This window comes from Toxorhynchites rutilus, chromosome 1 (genome assembly GCF_029784135.1).
Source record: "Toxorhynchites rutilus septentrionalis strain SRP chromosome 1, ASM2978413v1, whole genome shotgun sequence".
Classification (NCBI taxonomy): domain Eukaryota; kingdom Metazoa; phylum Arthropoda; class Insecta; order Diptera; family Culicidae; genus Toxorhynchites; species Toxorhynchites rutilus.
In genome coordinates this window covers 187,129,196-187,147,003 of record NC_073744.1, presented here as the reverse complement: position 1 = coordinate 187,147,003, position 17,808 = coordinate 187,129,196, and the positions used below count along the sequence as shown (strand labels likewise).

At 38.8% G+C, this 17,808-nt stretch overlaps 1 protein-coding gene and 1 long non-coding RNA gene across 3 annotated transcripts in view; one reads left to right on the top strand and one right to left on the bottom strand.

Annotated features, from left to right (window-relative positions):
* LOC129770131 (uncharacterized) overlaps positions 1-16,765 on the bottom strand; it is a 42,137-nt gene extending 25,372 nt beyond the window's left edge. Inside the window, exon 1 of the long non-coding RNA XR_008742038.1 lies at positions 16,703-16,765. This is a non-coding gene — a long non-coding RNA (uncharacterized LOC129770131). The remainder of the gene's footprint in view (positions 1-16,702) is intronic.
* The window catches only part of LOC129770110 (uncharacterized), a 161,800-nt gene that overhangs the window by 107,429 nt on the left and 36,563 nt on the right, over positions 1-17,808 (top strand). The gene's annotated exons all lie outside the window — the stretch shown is intronic.

Genomic DNA, 17,808 nt, shown 5'->3' with positions numbered 1-17,808 from the left:
ATCTAAAAAGAACTAAATCTGCAGTTGGCAGTGCCGTAGTCGTATATTGAAAACGGGTTTCAAGAAACTTGTGAAGAACCTGGTGCTAGTTTTGTGGTTCCTGGCAATCCGGCAATTTCCTAGAAGACGGTCATAGTGGCCAATCTCCTTGAAATGCTTAAAAATTTCCCAGAGACTGCTACTTGGCCAATACCGGGACAAACGTGCGATTTCACAGTTGTGTTTTTTAGTTCGCAAGGCTCAAGATTTCATTGTAAATTCGAAACAGGGGTTAAGGTGGAGTTCTTCCTGTAAGTAACCATTTTTTTGCAATTCTCGGTGGGATGTGGATTCTTATGCGCCATAAATTCAAATTCTCGTTTGAATTTGTTGGACACGGTGTACATCTCAAGAAATTTGAAAATTCTCCTCCATCACTTGATGAATCCTAGTGTTTGTTGCGTGTAAATAGGTGACCATGTTTAAGAATGTAAAAGTTTAGACTGCTGAAACATTAAAAATAATATCCGTGCACAAAATCTCGAAACGAGTAATTAAATAATACTAAGATTCGTGTGTATGTTTTATTTTACATCCAACGTGTTTCACTCAAACAATTGCAAATGAGAGTGAGAGTTGAGGGGTCTTTCGTGCCTTTCGAGCCCCACAACTTTCAGGTGACAAAAGTCGTCGTATGCTTTCAAATTCCACGAAGATGTGCCCGCGTATCGCGCACGAAGTGGCCATATAGAGGAATAAATTGTCAAAGTAAAACAATATTTCTTCTTCTGTTGCACCGGTACGGACGAGTGGTGTTGCGAATAATTCCCGCAAAAATACATGCGCGCGCGTACCTCTCAGAGCTTTATGGAACGTGTGTCTTGTGTATACAATCTCTCCTAATCATCAGTCTGGGAAGGTTTATCTTGAATCGCTAATCGAGGAGGGAAACGTTTCCACTTTGCTTTTTCCGTTTGACATCTTGCCCTCTCGCGTGGCTTCCCATATCGTTGGCATTGTCGTCGTCGTCGTTGTCCGGGTACGCCGCCACCTTCCATGCGTGACAAATAAGTGGTTATTTGAGCTTTTGTTTGCGCAAAAGAAAGTTCGATGTGGAAGCTGAGAGCGCTTTGTATTTCGTTTCAGAAACCTGACATCATCGTGCTGCTTGTTTAGCAAGATGGCATCACTGTTGAGCCCCTCGCAAATTCACACAGGTGGTTCACCACAAAATCAATGAACTGCACCCACCGATCCGGTTCTATCCAACCCTGTCGCAGCTCATTGACAGACGCACTGCAAAAACTGACAGGTTTCCGTCTGGAGCGTGTTGCAACTCTAATCACACCGTCTGACATCATATTACACAAATGCGGCGGACCCCCGATGCGGACAACAAACCGATTAGGGCTTGGCCAGCTGAGATTGGATTTGTGCAATGGCTCGATAAGGGCGAAAGGCTGCCGCTCCGATCGCCTTCGCATGCCGTAAAGGCCCATTTATACGTTGCTAGTAGCTGACTTGACAATGAGCAGCTACTGACCCGGTGGACTCGCTTGACAATTGGTTGACTCGCCTTGTCCGTTCACACAGTGTGAGCTGCTGGCGAGAAACTAGATACTACGGCACGGGTTTACCAGGGATGCCAGGCGACTTTTCAAATGTCCATCAAATAGTCAGAAACAGCAATCAGGTCCGAATTTGTCAAATGATTGGTCCAAAATCGACTTCTTTATTGGCAGTTTTCATCTTAGGTTTTCAGTTGAATGTATCATCACACAATTTTATAGCAAAACAAACGCTGATCGTGTTTAAAAATACATACTTTGTGCTGAATTTCTTTGAACTGAAGGTACTATCCGAAAAAGCAGAAAGAGAAAAGGATTCGGGCCAGGAATTAGATGCAAAGAAAAGGAGCAACAAATACAATATTGAAGGAACTCTACGATGAGGATCCCCGAGATTACAGAGCAGTGTTGATAATAACACCTGAACAAGTGAAAAAACTGTTGGATTTAATTGCTCCACGAATACAACGCCAAGATACAGTCATGAGGGATGCTGTACCTGCAAGAGTTAAATTAGAAATGACATTGATGTGCCTTTGTTTTGGAATATCGTTGGGATTGTTGTCGATATTTTTTAGAATCTCGAAAACATCCATAGCTCAGATAATTCCGAAAGGATGTGATGTTATAAATGGTAGTCTAAAAGATTTTTTTTTTTAATTTTATTTATTTTGTGAAATGAAAATGATAGTCGATTTGCAGGTGCAATAAATACGCTTCAAAAATTTTAATAATGAATGAAAATGTACTTTTTTAAATCGAATATGTATTCTGTTTCTTAGAACAATACTTTTTTTTGTAAGTTGTGATCTGATAATGATTCTATATTAGAGATTCTCAAGAAAACTATCTCAAAAAGAAAGCGTGCCCCGCCAGCGTGCAAAACGAAATAACAATTATTTCGTTTAGAAACTATGAGGGTTTTATTTGTTTTTCCAATAATTTTCAAGTCTATAAATATCTTCACATATTTTCAAATATCTTAAAAATAGAGACATTTCATTACATTTGGCATCACTGATTCGAACGCTAAATTCTGTTTTTGACGTTGTGAAGCATGCAAGTGCGAGTAAATTCAAAAAACTTTGAAGTAGCTCGCACGCCGGATCACACATGACAATAACTGGCATGATGTGTTCACACGGTGTGAGTAGCTGCACTGCAGTAACTGACTAGACCGACTCGTATGCTTACTCGCACCGTCTGAACCCGGCTTAATAAGCATGCGTCGTATTACAAAAGCCTACTATAATTGCGTTCTGGTTTGGTTCCACATTGCCATCAGCGCAGCGCTCGATAGAGCCGACTGACATGTGTGTGCCACATTCGGACACAACAACTTTCTTCGATTGGGTTCGAATCGCGCGCCATATCGTAGGACCATCGGAACGATACCGACAGCTTCTCATGTTTCTGTACACATTTTTCTCCACCCAGAATAGAAAGCGGCTGGAGCACTTACATTTAATTTTTTACGTAACCGAGCCTCAAATGTTTTGCACCTTTTTTTTCTCCTTTCTGCTCGATTTGATGCCGCCGTTGCGTGATTCTGCGCATTTTGTGGAATTCGCTTTCCTACAAAATGCGCTCCTTTCATCGGTATTATTAATAACAGCAGAATCGCCCCCAAAAAGGAGTGAACACATCGAAAAACAAACTATTTCATAAGTGAAAACACGAAACCCTTGCGGGAAAGGGGAGTTTCGTCGCCGGCTCTCCCCGACCGAACCGCGCGATTGCGATTTAATGCTATAGAATTACGCCGGTCTGGTGGCTCTTGCGCGCCATCGAGACAAGGTGCTGTCCAGCGGAGCTCGTCGCAGCGGCAACACGGTGGTGTTCAACAACGGTTTCTGACAGTTTGTCAAGGGACGTTGCGCGTTGTCTACATGTACCCATCAATTTGCGAGTGAGCGACTTCAAGACGGACCCCGCAGACGATCAGAGGGTACTGCAAGGCACGCGAAGGGAAAATCACTATCATAAACCATGCGCTATCTCAGAGTATGACATTATAAAAGCATACAAAAATGACGTATGAGTGATTGCAACGCTCGTTTTGAGTAGAGTGCACCTATTTTTTAGGTTTCTATACCACGGTGAATCTCAAAATCAAATGACCCCAGGGAATCATATGCAGGCCTGAGATTCGTTCACGAGATGTGCGAATAATATGTCGTGAGAAAATTATTAACGAATTGTCATCATTCATCATACCTAATAATTATTTGAGTGTAGTCAGAAAAGTAAACTAGATTTAAAAAATATGACACCACTACTTCCATCAGTAATTCTTTTCAGGTTGTCATTTAACAAAGACGATCAAATTAAAATTTGGTAATTTGCATTGCAAGTGAAGCCTAGAAGTTAGCTTTTTTCATTAAAAAATCCTTTGTTTTTGAGCAAGAGATCGGACGTCTCGATCAGCGTATTCAAACTCAGATGAAGTGTGAGCTCTTCATATTTGGTTTATTGGGCTGTTATGTACGAACCGAGCATCTTTTGGGGTATCTGTCATATTATGCGGGATCCGAAGGGAACTAATATTCTCTCCAACAAAAATTATTGTAAACCGGACGATAATACATGAAAATTTTTGAACTGTTATTGTGTTCAACGCTTTCTGTTTATTAAGCTTTAAAGTTTTAAAAGAAAGGGTGCAAGTTCTAAACATCAGCTTTTTTATCGTCCAATTATTAAAAAGTTTTTTTCTTCTCAAAATAACATCAATAGCAATAACAACCAATGCGGAACAAATTTTCACCTTCAGTTTCCAACCGAATAAAATATCTTATTCACATCCGGGTTGGAATTCGTTGGGAAAACTAATTTATGAAAAACTACATATTTAGTTATCGGAGTATCGCAACTAAAAGCCAATCAAACAAATCTCAGAGAAATACCATCTGGAATATTGTCAATAAAAGGTCGTTAGATTGAACACACGATAGTTCGCTCAGTAAACGGACGCGCGGCCATCTGACTGCAAAGACGTTTTTTTTTTTGCTTGTATAAGAGCTGGTGACTGCTCGCTGACTGGAGCGAGACTGTATAATAGAAATGGTGAACGATAACTGGCCCTTTGCAATAAAACGCAAACTAGCCGAGTTTGAGTTGAATTATTTCTCTCTTCGCCTTTATTCCTGTCTTCACAATGGTATGGTAAATATTGTACTCGGCTGCTAATAAAGTTACTCGTTATTTACTGCGTGAGTAGGGTAGAAAAACACAATAATGCACAAAATATATGCATGGAAAATTTGTATCTACGATTTTCTTGAGTCTGAACAAATCTTAGAAAAATTTCGATTTAATTTCAATATAAATATATATAAATTTTATAACTATTAGAACATGTGTCTGATTCACTGGTTACAAATTTTCGCCGTCGCGTATCGCATCAGATGCGAATTATTAGGACTCCTAAGTTTGATAAATCAGTGCACACATTGCACGATAATTGTATGTAGCATTTCAGTTTATTATGTAGAAGTTCTTTCGGTTGCTCTTCCTCCGCCGCGTCTTGAAATATGTGAAACATAATAAATAATTCTTGATTACTTTTTAAGGTTTCCGCTGTAACGTTGTAACAGCTTTTCCAGCGGAAACACATTTGCCAAAGGCTGATTCGAAAAATTCCGCGATTTGGCACTCAGTGACGACTTTTCCTGGATAGTTATCCAGTAGCTGCAAGCCTCTTAGAAATATGTTTTGTGGCTACCTGTGTGGAGAAAAAGAGATCATAATAATTCTGTTGTCGTGGCAGTACGCGACTTTTCCTAGGTGTAAATGTGAACTGAGGTTGTCCAATACTGAAGGAATAGGGTAACCTCAGTCTTCGATCAATATTCCTATGCGACAAGACTGACATAAGCCTAAAATGATTTATAGCGACTCTAACATGGTTACATTATCAATACTCATTATAATTTCTAATCCTCGACTAACATGATATAGAGTGATAGGCACCAAAAAAGCCCTCCTTAGATGTTTAGAAACTTTTCTCAATTTTTGGGCTATTTTATCAAAAACTACTACCGTAATTTTATAGAAATGTTTGTTAACTATCACTCTTTCATGTTATCAACAAGTTTTGCCATTTCTGTTAAATTTGTTTTACTCCCTTACATGGATTCTTTAATGTGTGCAAATTTGCGTTGACAAATATAAAAGCCCACCACCAAAAAATAATATTAAGATCACTCGAAACCTTTTAGTAACCCCTCGTTTCTTCATGTTATGACAGATAGAGCTGTGCGGTATTGTTAGCAATCGATATTGAAGCGATATAAACAAAATGTTGCTTACATTGGTTTAAAAACAGCATTAGAAAACGATTTTTTCAATTTTGTTTGAACGAAAAACAATGTTGTTAAGTAAACATAGCAATTTCATGAGTCTTTATTATAAAAACAACATTTTACCTAGGATTTCCTCTATATTTAGCTGGATTCAATTCATCAAACTTTTACCAAACATTTTATTCCAATGGCATGCAAAATAAAAAAAAGAGAACAAGCATAACAGCTCGAGTTTGAGAAACAACAAATCACACGATAAAAGCAAAAAAAAATATAAAAGCATCAATATTTAATGTGACTTCCTGAAGCATCAATGTTTTGTTGATGACGTTTGGGCATAGTATCGACCAAGTACTCGAGCTGCTGAGGATCGATTTCGTTCCAAGCCTTCTGGAGAGCCGTGAAATAAGAAATAAGTGACACCATCCTCCATCACTTTGTTGTCGAGAATGGTCTTCAAATTTCTCAAATTCCGATTCATCGGTCCAAAGTACTTTTCACCAAAAGTCATTGGGCCAAAAGTCAAAAGGCATTGAATTGAATACAATCAAAGAACTTCGCTGAAATGACCTTACCAAATGAAACAAACTGCAGCTTTTTCTTAAATAATTTAAATGTTTATCATTACTGCTTTAGAATGAATAAATTACTGCAGCCGACTTTCTCCATTATTGAATTTAAGGATCCCTGCCAAACCGTAAGTTCCGTATTTTCACTCGCGTTGTATTACTGATAAAAACGAAAAATCTGCGATTTCACCGAAGTATTAACCGTGCAATCATAAATTTCGACTGTCTAAAGACACGTATTAACACCCTCGGGATATTATCGGTCGTCCGATTCCGAAAAGCTTAAAAACAATCACTGACTGAGAAAAATACTTTGAGCGCCGAATCCTCAAAAAAATTATAGGGGAACTAATCACGAAGAATCATTACCATGCATGCCGCCAGCCGTCGGTGCCCTGTGGGCGTTGTCATTCTCACGAGACCCCCCGCTCCTTCGCACTCACTCGCTGGTTGACGGACGAACGGACGGAGAACAGAACCCACCTTCGTTCGTAATGATCTGAACCTAATCCGGCCCTCATATCGTGCAATAATTTCCTAACATAATAAGCGTTAAGTAGAAAAGATAACCTGCTGCGCCGCTCGTGGGAACGGTGCTACCCAACAACAATCCAGAGCCAAGCGTGGTCTGGTGGCGTGGTCTGAGATACCACCAATAGGTTGCTAAATCTTGTTCGGAGTGTGTAGCGACTGCACTCTCCTCTAGCGCTACCTTCGCAGGGAGCAAGCAAGCAAGAGCTGCGGCTCAAGTTCAGCAAAGGCCGAGCCGAAGCCAATTTGAATCGGGGCTGCAATCTTGGACTTGAGACCTCTGATGATGATGATGATGATGATGCTGGATACCTGGCTGCTGTAATCGGCCGGTACACCGCCCGGTACGAAGGGCCCTCGTTAGGTTATCAAGATAAATTTATTGGTAGCAGGTTTGTTGATGCAAGAGTCGCTTTGATCGCAGGTCGTTAGGAGAACATTTCTACACTCATATTTCACAAATAGTTTTTGATGGAAGGGAAACTTAACCGAACACGACGCACCATTATTATTATCAGTGTAGGCCACCTGTGACGACGTTTTGCAACAGTCATTTAGGCAGCTCAATTGTCCGCGACCGATCATCTAGGCCACAGAAGAGGCATCGGTGGCGCCGTAGAAGTCTTTCGATACTTGGCAGGGAAAGCAAATTGCCCACGGGAAATTATTGCTCGGAATACACGTGTTGCAGATTTTCCATTCCATTCCTTGCTCGACCAACTCGTGCATTTGGTATGACTATCGAACTACTATCAGACTGGCCAGCGCAAGCACAAAAAAGAGCCTACAAATATTTTCATATCGCGCCAATAACAAAGCTGCTCCTCTTCATTGCGGATTTCTTTGCTCGCTCAGGTGGAAAGAAGAAAACAACTCCGACAGCCGACGTTTCTCCGCGCTGTTGTTTCGTCTTACACTGTAATTTGAGCCGCCATGTTTGTTTTTGTTTTTTGCTTCACATGCCAAATGGACAGCACTGTCAGTGGCCTTTTCCTTGGAAGAAGCGCTATACGTGAAATGAAAGTTTTTTTTATCGGCTACTGGCTGGTTTTTGCTGCTTTGCCACGCGGATAGATCAAAGCGGCTTCGGTTTCTTGTTTTTTTTCTCTTCTAATTAAATCTGACTTTGTAGAATATGGTCGCGTTCGGGTCAATGTATCAATGAGAAGAGTGCACTCTGGATTGTATCGACGCTAACGCTAAACCACAAACATGCAGCGGTTGAATGAATGTAATCTCCGCTCTCTGCTGTGATTTCGAACTGAATTTGAGGAATTCATTCAGATGGAAAATAAGTTCTGTTCAGCCATTCGGTTGCTAAAGCAGAACTGAACCGAGGCAATTGCAGCCAATCAAGCCAAATACCTGCCCCCTGGGGTTACGAGCTGCGCCACTGCTAAAACCCTAAGCATGTTGGTCACGGTGGTAGCGTTGTTGACATTTCAGTAACCTTCGACAGGAATGCGTCCCTGACGTCCCGCCCTCCCATGCAAAGCCCCGTAGGTCCGGCTGCTTAAATGCATTCCATGTGGGTTTGATGTTATTTGACATTCGTTCCTTCGTTGCTCAGGTGAATTCAATCAATCGAATTAAACATGCTCCTGCGGATATTACTCCCAGATTGCCTCTCAAAGGTCGTCGGCAAACCCAGTTTCGCTTAATTTCATGAATTACCTATTCCTATTCCTATTCCTATTCCTATTCCTATTCCTATTCCTATTCCTATTCCTATTCCTATTCCTATTCCTATTCCTATTCCTATTCCTATTCCTATTCCTATTCCTATTCCTATTCCTATTCCTATTCCTATCCCTATTCCTATTCCTATTCCTATTCCTATTCCTATTCCTATTCCTATTCCTATTCCTATTCCTATTCCTATTCCTATTCCTATTCCTATTCCTATTCCTATTCCTATTCCTATTCCTATTCCTATTCCTATTCCTATTCCTATTCCTATTCCTATTCCTATTCCTATTCCTATTCCTATTCCTATTCCTATTCCTATTCCTATTCCTATTCCTATTCCTATTCCTATTCCTATTCCTATTCCTATTCCTATTCCTATTCCTATTCCTATTCCTATTCCTATTCCTATTCCTATTCCTATTCCTATTCCTATTCCTATTCCTATTCCTATTCCTATTCCTATTCCTATTCCTATTCCTATTCCTATTCCTATTCCTATTCCTATTCCTATTCCTATTCCTATTCCTATTCCTATTCCTATTCCTATTCCTATTCCTATTCCTATTCCTATTCCTATTCCTATTCCTATTCCTATTCCTATTCCTATTCCTATTCCTATTCCTATTCCTATTCCTATTCCTATTCCTATTCCTATTCCTATTCCTATTCCTATTCCTATTCCTATTCCTATTCCTATTCATATTCATATTTTCCATTGTCGCAAATGGTCAAAATGCCAAATTACCAACCTACCAAATTCGCAAATTCAATCATTCTAAAAATCCCTAATATCCCTATTCGAAAAATACTTAATTGCAAAATTTTCTTCATCATCAAACTTCACAAAATTCCAAAAGCTCCCAAAATTCTCAATGCTCTCAACATTGCCGAAGCTCCCAATATCCTCAAAGCTTTCGAAATTCACAAAATTATCAAATCTCTTACAATTCTCAAACCGTTCAATAGTCTTAAAGCTCTCCATTGTATTTTAAATTCTTAAAGCTCTTAAAAATCTCAAAGTTTTCTATACTTCCAAAGCCTCCAAAGTTCTCGAGCCTTTCAATACTTTAAAAGCTTCCAAAATTCTCAAATTCTCAAAACTCTTGAAAAAATCCCAAAATTCTTAAAAATTCTTAGCTCTCAAAATCTCAAAGCTCCCAAAATTGGAAATTTGTCAAATCTTCTAAAATTTCCAGATCTTCCAAAATTTTCTAAACTCCCAAAATTCTTAAATGCCCAAAATCCCCAAAGATCTGGAAGTTCCCAAAATTTTGAAACTTCTCAAAACTCTCAAAGCTTTAAATGTCTCGAAGCTTTCTAAATCCTCAAACCTTTCAAAACTCTCTAAATTTTAGATTCTTTTAAGATCTACGATGCATCAAAATTCCCAAGGCTCTCGAATCTCTCAATGCTCTTGAAATTCTCATAGCTCCCGAAAATTTCAAACTCTCAAAAGTTTCGGAACTCCAGAGTTATCGTCAAACCTTTCAAAGCTTCCTAAATTTTCAAAGCTAACAAAATTTTCGGAGCTTTTAAAATTTCTCAAATCTCTCAAAATTCCCAAACCTTTCGAAATCCCCAAAACTCTAGAAGTTCCCAGAATTTAAAAATTCTCTAAGCTTTTTTTTTTTTATCTGTATTATAGTGATTTTCAACTCATTTGGCTGGTTCGTCACTTTTACTTCCATTTTTGGAAGAATGTCGGGAGTGAGAATTGAACTCGTGACCTTCAGCGTGAGAGGCATGGATGTTACCACTACGCCAGATCGCCTCCACTCTCTAAGCTTTCTAAATCCTCAAACTTTTCAAAGCTCGCTATATTTTAAAAGCTCTCAAAAATTTCGGAACTATCAAAATTCTCATAGCTTCCAAAAATTTAAAAGCTGCAAAAAGGTGCAACGCTCTTTGAATTTTCAATGCTCCCAAAATTGTCAAACTTTTAGAATTTCTAAAATCTCTTCAAATTTCCAAACCTTCCAAAATATTCAAAGCTCCCAGAATTTTCAAATCTCCAAAGCTCTGACAGTTCTCCAAGCTTTCAAAATTTTAAACCTTTTAAAACCCTCAAAGCTTCGAACATCCAAAGCTCTGTAAATTCTCAACCCTTTGAAGCTCTCTACATTTTAAATGGTCTCAAAATTTTCGTAGAATTCAAAATTCTGAAAGCTCTTGAAATGTCCATAGTCCAAATTTTTAAAGCTTTCAAACTTCTTAAGTTCCCATAATTCTCAAAGCTCTCAGAATCCTCAAAGCTCTGGAAGTTCCTCAAGCTCCCAAAATTTTGAAACCTTTCAAAACACCCAAAGCATTATACATCTCAAAGCTCTCTAAATCCTATTGAGTTTTGAATGCTCTCAATGCTCTTTAGAGGCTCCCAAAATTGTCAAAATTTTAAAATTTCTCAAATCTTTTAAAATTCCCAAACCTTCCAAAATTCTCAAAACCATCAAAATTTTCAAAGCCCTTAAAATCACCAAAGCAAAGAAGTTCTCCAAGCAACCAAAATTTTGAAACCTTTCAAAACTCTCAAAGCTTTCTAAATCCTCAAACCTTTCGAAGCTCTCTAAGTTTTAAATGCTCTGCAAATTTTCGAAGCTTCCAAAGCTTTTTTTTTTCTGTATTATAGTGACTTTCAACGCTTCTGGCTGGTTCGTCACTTTTACCTTCCATTTTGGAAGAATGTCGGGAGTGAGAATTGAACTCGTGATCTTGAGCGAGAGAAGTATGGATGTTACCTCCACGCCAGATCGGCTCCAGCTTCCAAAGCTTTCAAAGCTATCGAATCTCTCAAAGCTCTTAAAATTCTCATAGTTCCTAAAAATTCCAAAACTCTCAAAATTTTAGAAACTCGCAGAATGTCCGTCAAACATTTCAAAGCACCTTAAATTTTCAAAGCTAACAAAATTTTCGGAGCTTTCGAATTCTCAAAGCTTTCAAATTCATCAAACTTTTCAAATTTCTCAAATCTCTCAAAAATCCCAATTCTTTCAAAATCTCCAAAAGTTCTAAAAATTCAAAAGCTCTCAAAATTTTCAGTACTTTCAAAATTCTCAAAGGTCTTGGAATTCTCATAGTTCCCCAAAATTTCTAAATTATCGAAACTCCCAGAATTTCTGTCAGACCTATCGAAGCTTCCAAAACTTTCAAACCTTCCAAAATCAAAAAGCTCTCTAAATCCCCAAACCTCAAAGGTCAAAGCTCTCTAAATTTTAAATGCTCTCAAAATTTTCTGAACTTTCGAAATTCTCAAAGCTCTTTAAATTCTCATAGCTCCCAAAAATTTCAAATCTGTCAACATTGTCAAAACTTCCTGAATTCTCAAACTTTAAAAAAAAGCTCTTTAAATTTACAAAGCTCCAAAAATTGTCAAACTTTTAGGGTTTCTAAAATCTCTTAAATCTCGATACCTTCCAAAATATTCAAAGCACCCAAAATTCTCAAAATTCTCAAAGCTCTGAAAGTTCCTCAAGCTCCCAAAAAAAAATTTCGAAGCTCCTTATATTTTCAAAGCTAACAAAATTTTCGGAACCTTCAAATTCTCAAAGCTTCCAAAATCATCAAACTTTTCAAATTTCTCAAATCTATCAAAATTCCCAAACCTTTCAAAATCCCCAAAATCTCTAGACGTTCAAAAGGTCCCAAAATTTTCAAACCTTTAAAAGTTCTCAAAGCTTTAAAGATCTTAAAGCTCTCTAATTCCTTAAACCTTTCAAAGCTCTCAAAATTTTTAGAACTTTCGAAATTCTCAAAGCTCTTGAAATTCTCATAGTTCCCAAAAATTTCAAAACTCTCAAAAGTATCGAAACTCTCAAAATTTCTGTCAAAACTTACGAAGCTCCCAAAATTTTCAAACCTTTCGAAGCTCTCTAAATCCTTAAACCTCAAAGGTCAAAGCTCTCTAAATTTTTTGAACATTCGAAATTCTCAAAGCACTTTAAATTGCCATAACTCCCAAAAATATCAAATCTGTCAACATTCTCAAATTTATTTTCAAAACTTCCTGAATTCTCAAACATCTTAAAGCTTCTAAAATTTATAAAGCTCCCAAAATTGTTATTTTAGGATTTCTAAAATCTCTTCAAATTTCAAAAACTTTCAAAGCGCCCAAAATTCTTAAAATATTAAAAGCTCCAAAATTTCCTCAAGCTCCCAAAATTTTGAAACCTTTCAAACTCCTCAAAACTCTCTAAATCCTTAAACCTTTCGAAGCTCTTTAATCTCAAATGCTCTCAAAATTTCCGAAGCTTTCCAAATTCTCAAAGCTTTCGAATCTTTCGAAGCTCCTCAAATTCTCATAGTTCCCAAAAATTTTAAAACTCTAAATTTGTTTCAAAGCTCCTTAAATTTTCAAAGCTAACAAAATTTTCGAAGCATTCAAAAACCTCAAAGCTTTCAAAATTGTCAATCCTTCAAAATTCCTCAAATCTCTCAAAATTCGCAAACCTTTCGTAATCCCCAAAACTCTAGAAGTTCCCTAAACTCCCACAATTTTCAATCCTTTCGAAATTCTCCAAACATAAACAATCTCAAAGCTCTCTGAATGCTCAAACATTATCAAAGCTCTCTGAAATTTAGAAACACTCAAAATTTTTGGAACATTCAAAATTCCCAAAGCTCTTAAACTTCTCTCGCTCCCAAAATTTTCGGAGCTATGATTGACCGCAATGTAATTGTCAAGAACTAGTTGATGCAGTTTCTTTATTTTTTCAGTTTTAACCGAACAATATCACTCAATGCTGTGTGAAATCATCACAATCTGGACAATTTGAGTGGCAAATTCACGATTCAAAATGATTCTACACAGGACAGGCAGAAACAAAATACAATTTTCATTATTTCATATTTGTAGCATGGATAAGCAATGATCGAAGATAATTTATTTGTAATCTCCCGAATATCCGTATTTTCATTTGTGTTTGGGTGAAACTTCTTCATAGTGAAGAATGTAATCTAATGGCTACATTTGTCTACACAGTGCGAAAGGGCATATGCAGTCAGCTATACATGAAGCGATCACTACTACTAATGTGCCGTCTTGCGTGAAAATTACATTTGAGGTTCAAAGTTTTCTGCTGAACGAAGTCGATGGAAACGATAGAAAACACGCATAGAAACAACAGAAAACAGACGTTCTCTAAATCGTTTCAGGATATCACACACCACAGATTAGGAATAATTCAGCAGTTCAACCAACTCACGAGCGCGTTTGTTCTGATGAATCTATGATGTAAACAAATGAAATTAGCCAAATGCCTACTTTGATTCTATACACTCTCAACTAAAGGGTGTGTCACATCAAATTGCATCACGGAAAAAACGCTGTAGAAATTCGCCCAGTAGACCGATCCTATTGAAAATTTTAGACAGTAAAATAAAAACTATTAAACAATTTTTGGCATTTTCTTTTTATTCATACTTCGAGCCCAAGCCCGTATGCTCACACCTTCCTCTTTACCCCGTCCATAAGGTTCTGTACAACGTCAGGTTTTGTTTTTTTTTTTAATAGAAATCCATTTTCTCTTGAAGTCCGCCTCCGATTTGACAACTTTTGGGTTCTTCCGGAGGGCCTGCTTCATAATCGTCCAATATTTCTCTATTGGGCGAAGCTCCGGCGCGTTGGGCGGGTTCATTTCCTTTGGCACGAAGGTGACCCCGTTGGCTTCGTACCACTCCAACACGTCCTTTGAATAGTGGCACGAAGCGAGATCCGGCCAGAAGATGGTCGGGCCCTCGTGCTGCTTCAATAGTGGTAGTAAGCGCTTCTGTAGGCACTCCTTAAGGTAAACCTGCCCGTTTACCGTGCTGGTCATCACGAAGGGGGCGCTCCGCTTTCCGCAAGAGGAGATCGCTTGCCACACCATGTACTTTTTGGCAAACTTGGATAGTTTCTGCTTGCGAATCTCCTCCGGAACGCTGAATTTGTCCTCTGCGGAGAAGAACAACAGGCCCGGCAGCTGACGAAAGTCCGCTTTGACGTAGGTTTCGTCGTCCATTACCAGGCAATGCGGCTTCGTCAGCATTTCGGTGTACAGCTTCCGGGCTCGAGTCTTCCCCACCATGTTTTGACTTTCGTCGCGGTTAGGAGCCTTCTGAACCTTGTATGTACGCAGGCCCTCCCGCTGCTTGGTCCGCTGGACGAATGAACTTGACAAATTCAGCTTATTGGTGACATCCCGGACCGAACTTCTCGGATCACGTCTAAACTGCTTAACTACGCGCTTGTGATCTTTTTCACTGACGGAGCATCCATTTTTGCCGTTCTTCACCTTCCGGTCGATGGTTAGGTTCTCGAAGTATCGTTTTAGTACTCTGCTGACCGTGGATTGGACGATTCCCAGCATCTTACCGATGTCCCGATGTGACAACTCCGGATTCTCGAAATGAGTGCACAGGATTAATTCACGACGCTCTTTTTCGTTCGACGACATTTCTCCAAATTTACGAAAAATTTACAGTGAAGCATGGCCAACGTGATCTATACACTCTTATCTGATTATAAGCGAAAGCTGAAGATATAATTCCTAAAAATTAAATTTCTACAGCGTTTTTTCCGTGATGCAATTTGATGTGACACACCCTTTAAGTTCAGTGAAATTTTGATTTTTTTTTTTCCTAATGAAATAAATAATGTGGAACATTTTCCGTTTATCCGAATTATTATCTGAAGTTCTACTTCAGACCATGAAAAACTGACACCCATTAGCACAATGATTACATAAACCACTGCCGCAAACAAACCCACTTTTAACCAGAACCAGTGTCATCGAGCAATTAATTACAACGAGGTAATTAAAATACTAATAATAAATAAAACCGTTAATATGGGAAATGCGCACAGGAAACAATAACGGGCGGGTCATAAATTGGAGGCAAAATGTGTCAATCGCCCGGTTGTAATAAACTTGCAGATTTACAATCTAACCACCGAGTAGCTAACCGGTAGCCCAGCGATGGTGGCGATTCCGTGATGAGGCCAGTTTATGCAATATGTAGCACTATTTGTTTGGGAAAACAACGTGATCGCCTGTGGTGTTTTTTGTTTTCCTTCGACCGGGCAAACAGAGGATATTCAGTATGAAGTGTGAACACTTATCACATGCGACACGTAGCTGAGTTACGTTGATCCTCGGTGCGGGCTTTGGTCTTTGTTACGTAAATCGCAACTACTCTTGTTGGAATTAAGACTGAATGCTAATGTGGATGGGGATGATTTATTGACTTGTACAAGATAGTAATGTAGAATAAGATAATGATCTCTATAAAGAAGATCTTCCACTCATATAACCGGAAACTCAATAAGAGAAAGAAGAATCGTGCTTGTTTTTCAATGGTTCGGATTTAGAACTTGCCAAAAAAAAAAGGCGGATTGGTAATGTCTAGGACATAACAGTAGAGAAATAATCCGCTGAATCATCCCAACTATGGTTTTAAACCTCTTGGCCAAATCACGAATAGATACAGACCTGTTCTTCTGAATATAATTTACAACTTTTCGTTCCAACTCGGGATTACTTGGTCCGGGTTTTCGTCCACTTCTGCTAAGATCCTCGAAAGAACACTCATTACCGAACTTCGCGACGATTCGTTTAACACTTTCTGGACAAACTTTGTTAATTTTTTGCTATGTTGTGTTATGTAACACCAGATTTTTTTTTTTAGTTTCCAAATCAATCCGCGACATTTCGAAAGCAACTTTATGACCGCGACTAAATGACTTGTATTTCGATTTTTGACATGTAAACAAAGCTTGTTCTGATAACACGACAAAAAAAAAGTTCGCCCGTTTGTGTGTAATAAAGTGTTAAATGTTTAATACTACTTTTCGATACACTCCTTTCTAATGAGGAAGTTCAAGTGCAGATTTTATCACTTTTAGATCAGATTTTTTGTAAATGCTGTAGCACGATGCGCTCTGTCCGCAAAATAACCAAGGTTCTTAGTAACAGGTTGGAACAGGGCCAAAAAAAAGCGAATTTTCTCGGAAAAGAATCTCAACCTCACTCAATTCGGTATAATTGAAGGCTGCCATTTTCCTGGATCAGGTTTGAGAAGAATTGCTACTTACATGACAGAAAAAGTGGTCCACAATTGACACATTCACTTCACTAAGTTCGCCAAGTTCACCAAGTACACGACTGCTTCGATCCAATATGAACTATTGCCGGGCCAATCCTCCGCATACTAATAAACCAATTATCGGCACACTCTGCCAGACAGACCGGCAGCAAAATGAAATGAAAAAAAATTAAACATAACGCCTACTGTGTTTCCTCATAGGTGTAAACAGAACGAACCTTGCAAATGACGCGCACAGTCTAACAAAAGTGCTTTCTTCCCAGAGTCCCGAACACACGAAACGCACCTCTCCACCACGTGAGAGTTTAAAACGCGTAGCACCAATTAGGGCAGCAGATAACCTCGTTTTAATATATTCGCCGCTTCTTCGCCGTGGAAAGGTATAGAAAAAAAAACACCCATGTTGGAAATGAGGAAGCACAAATGGGCTACAACAATCGAATTCAGGTATGTGATGAGATGAGTCATTGCAATGGTTGTAAATCAGTTTTCGATTTCGTTTGTTTCCTGTTATCCAATAGAGGTTCCCACAGCTGGGCGAGAGGAAGTAGCACACAACTCGATGAGATTTGAAAAATCCTGCAGCTAATTAATTAACGAATCCAATAGCCTATGAAATGACATATCCAATGCTATAGGTTGCATAACCTCGAATTGAAAAAAAAAACTAACAACCGGCTCACCTGATGCAAAGGAATTGATTCGAAACCTGTCGATCTTGAATCTCGTGAATATATTTCCTCTGACCAGCGACAAGTTATCACATCAACCTACTTTTTATAAACAAATTGTATATCCGAGAGCTACTTTCCGATCTCATCCTATCTCACCTCTCCGCGTATTACATAAACGAAAAAATGTGATGTCACAGAGCGACCCCTGAACCGCCACCAGGATCATATGATAATTACACACACGTTATGATAGACCCACCCGAAGCAAACCTGCGAGGCTTGACCTGCGCCCATATAATGAGTGTGTTCGGCTGAAATTGAGCAGATTACGTAAAACTTTCACATTTTACTTTTTTTTTCTTATCGCATCTAGTGTCGGATCATTGGTTAAAGACCGGACCTGAAACTGTCACGCACCCGC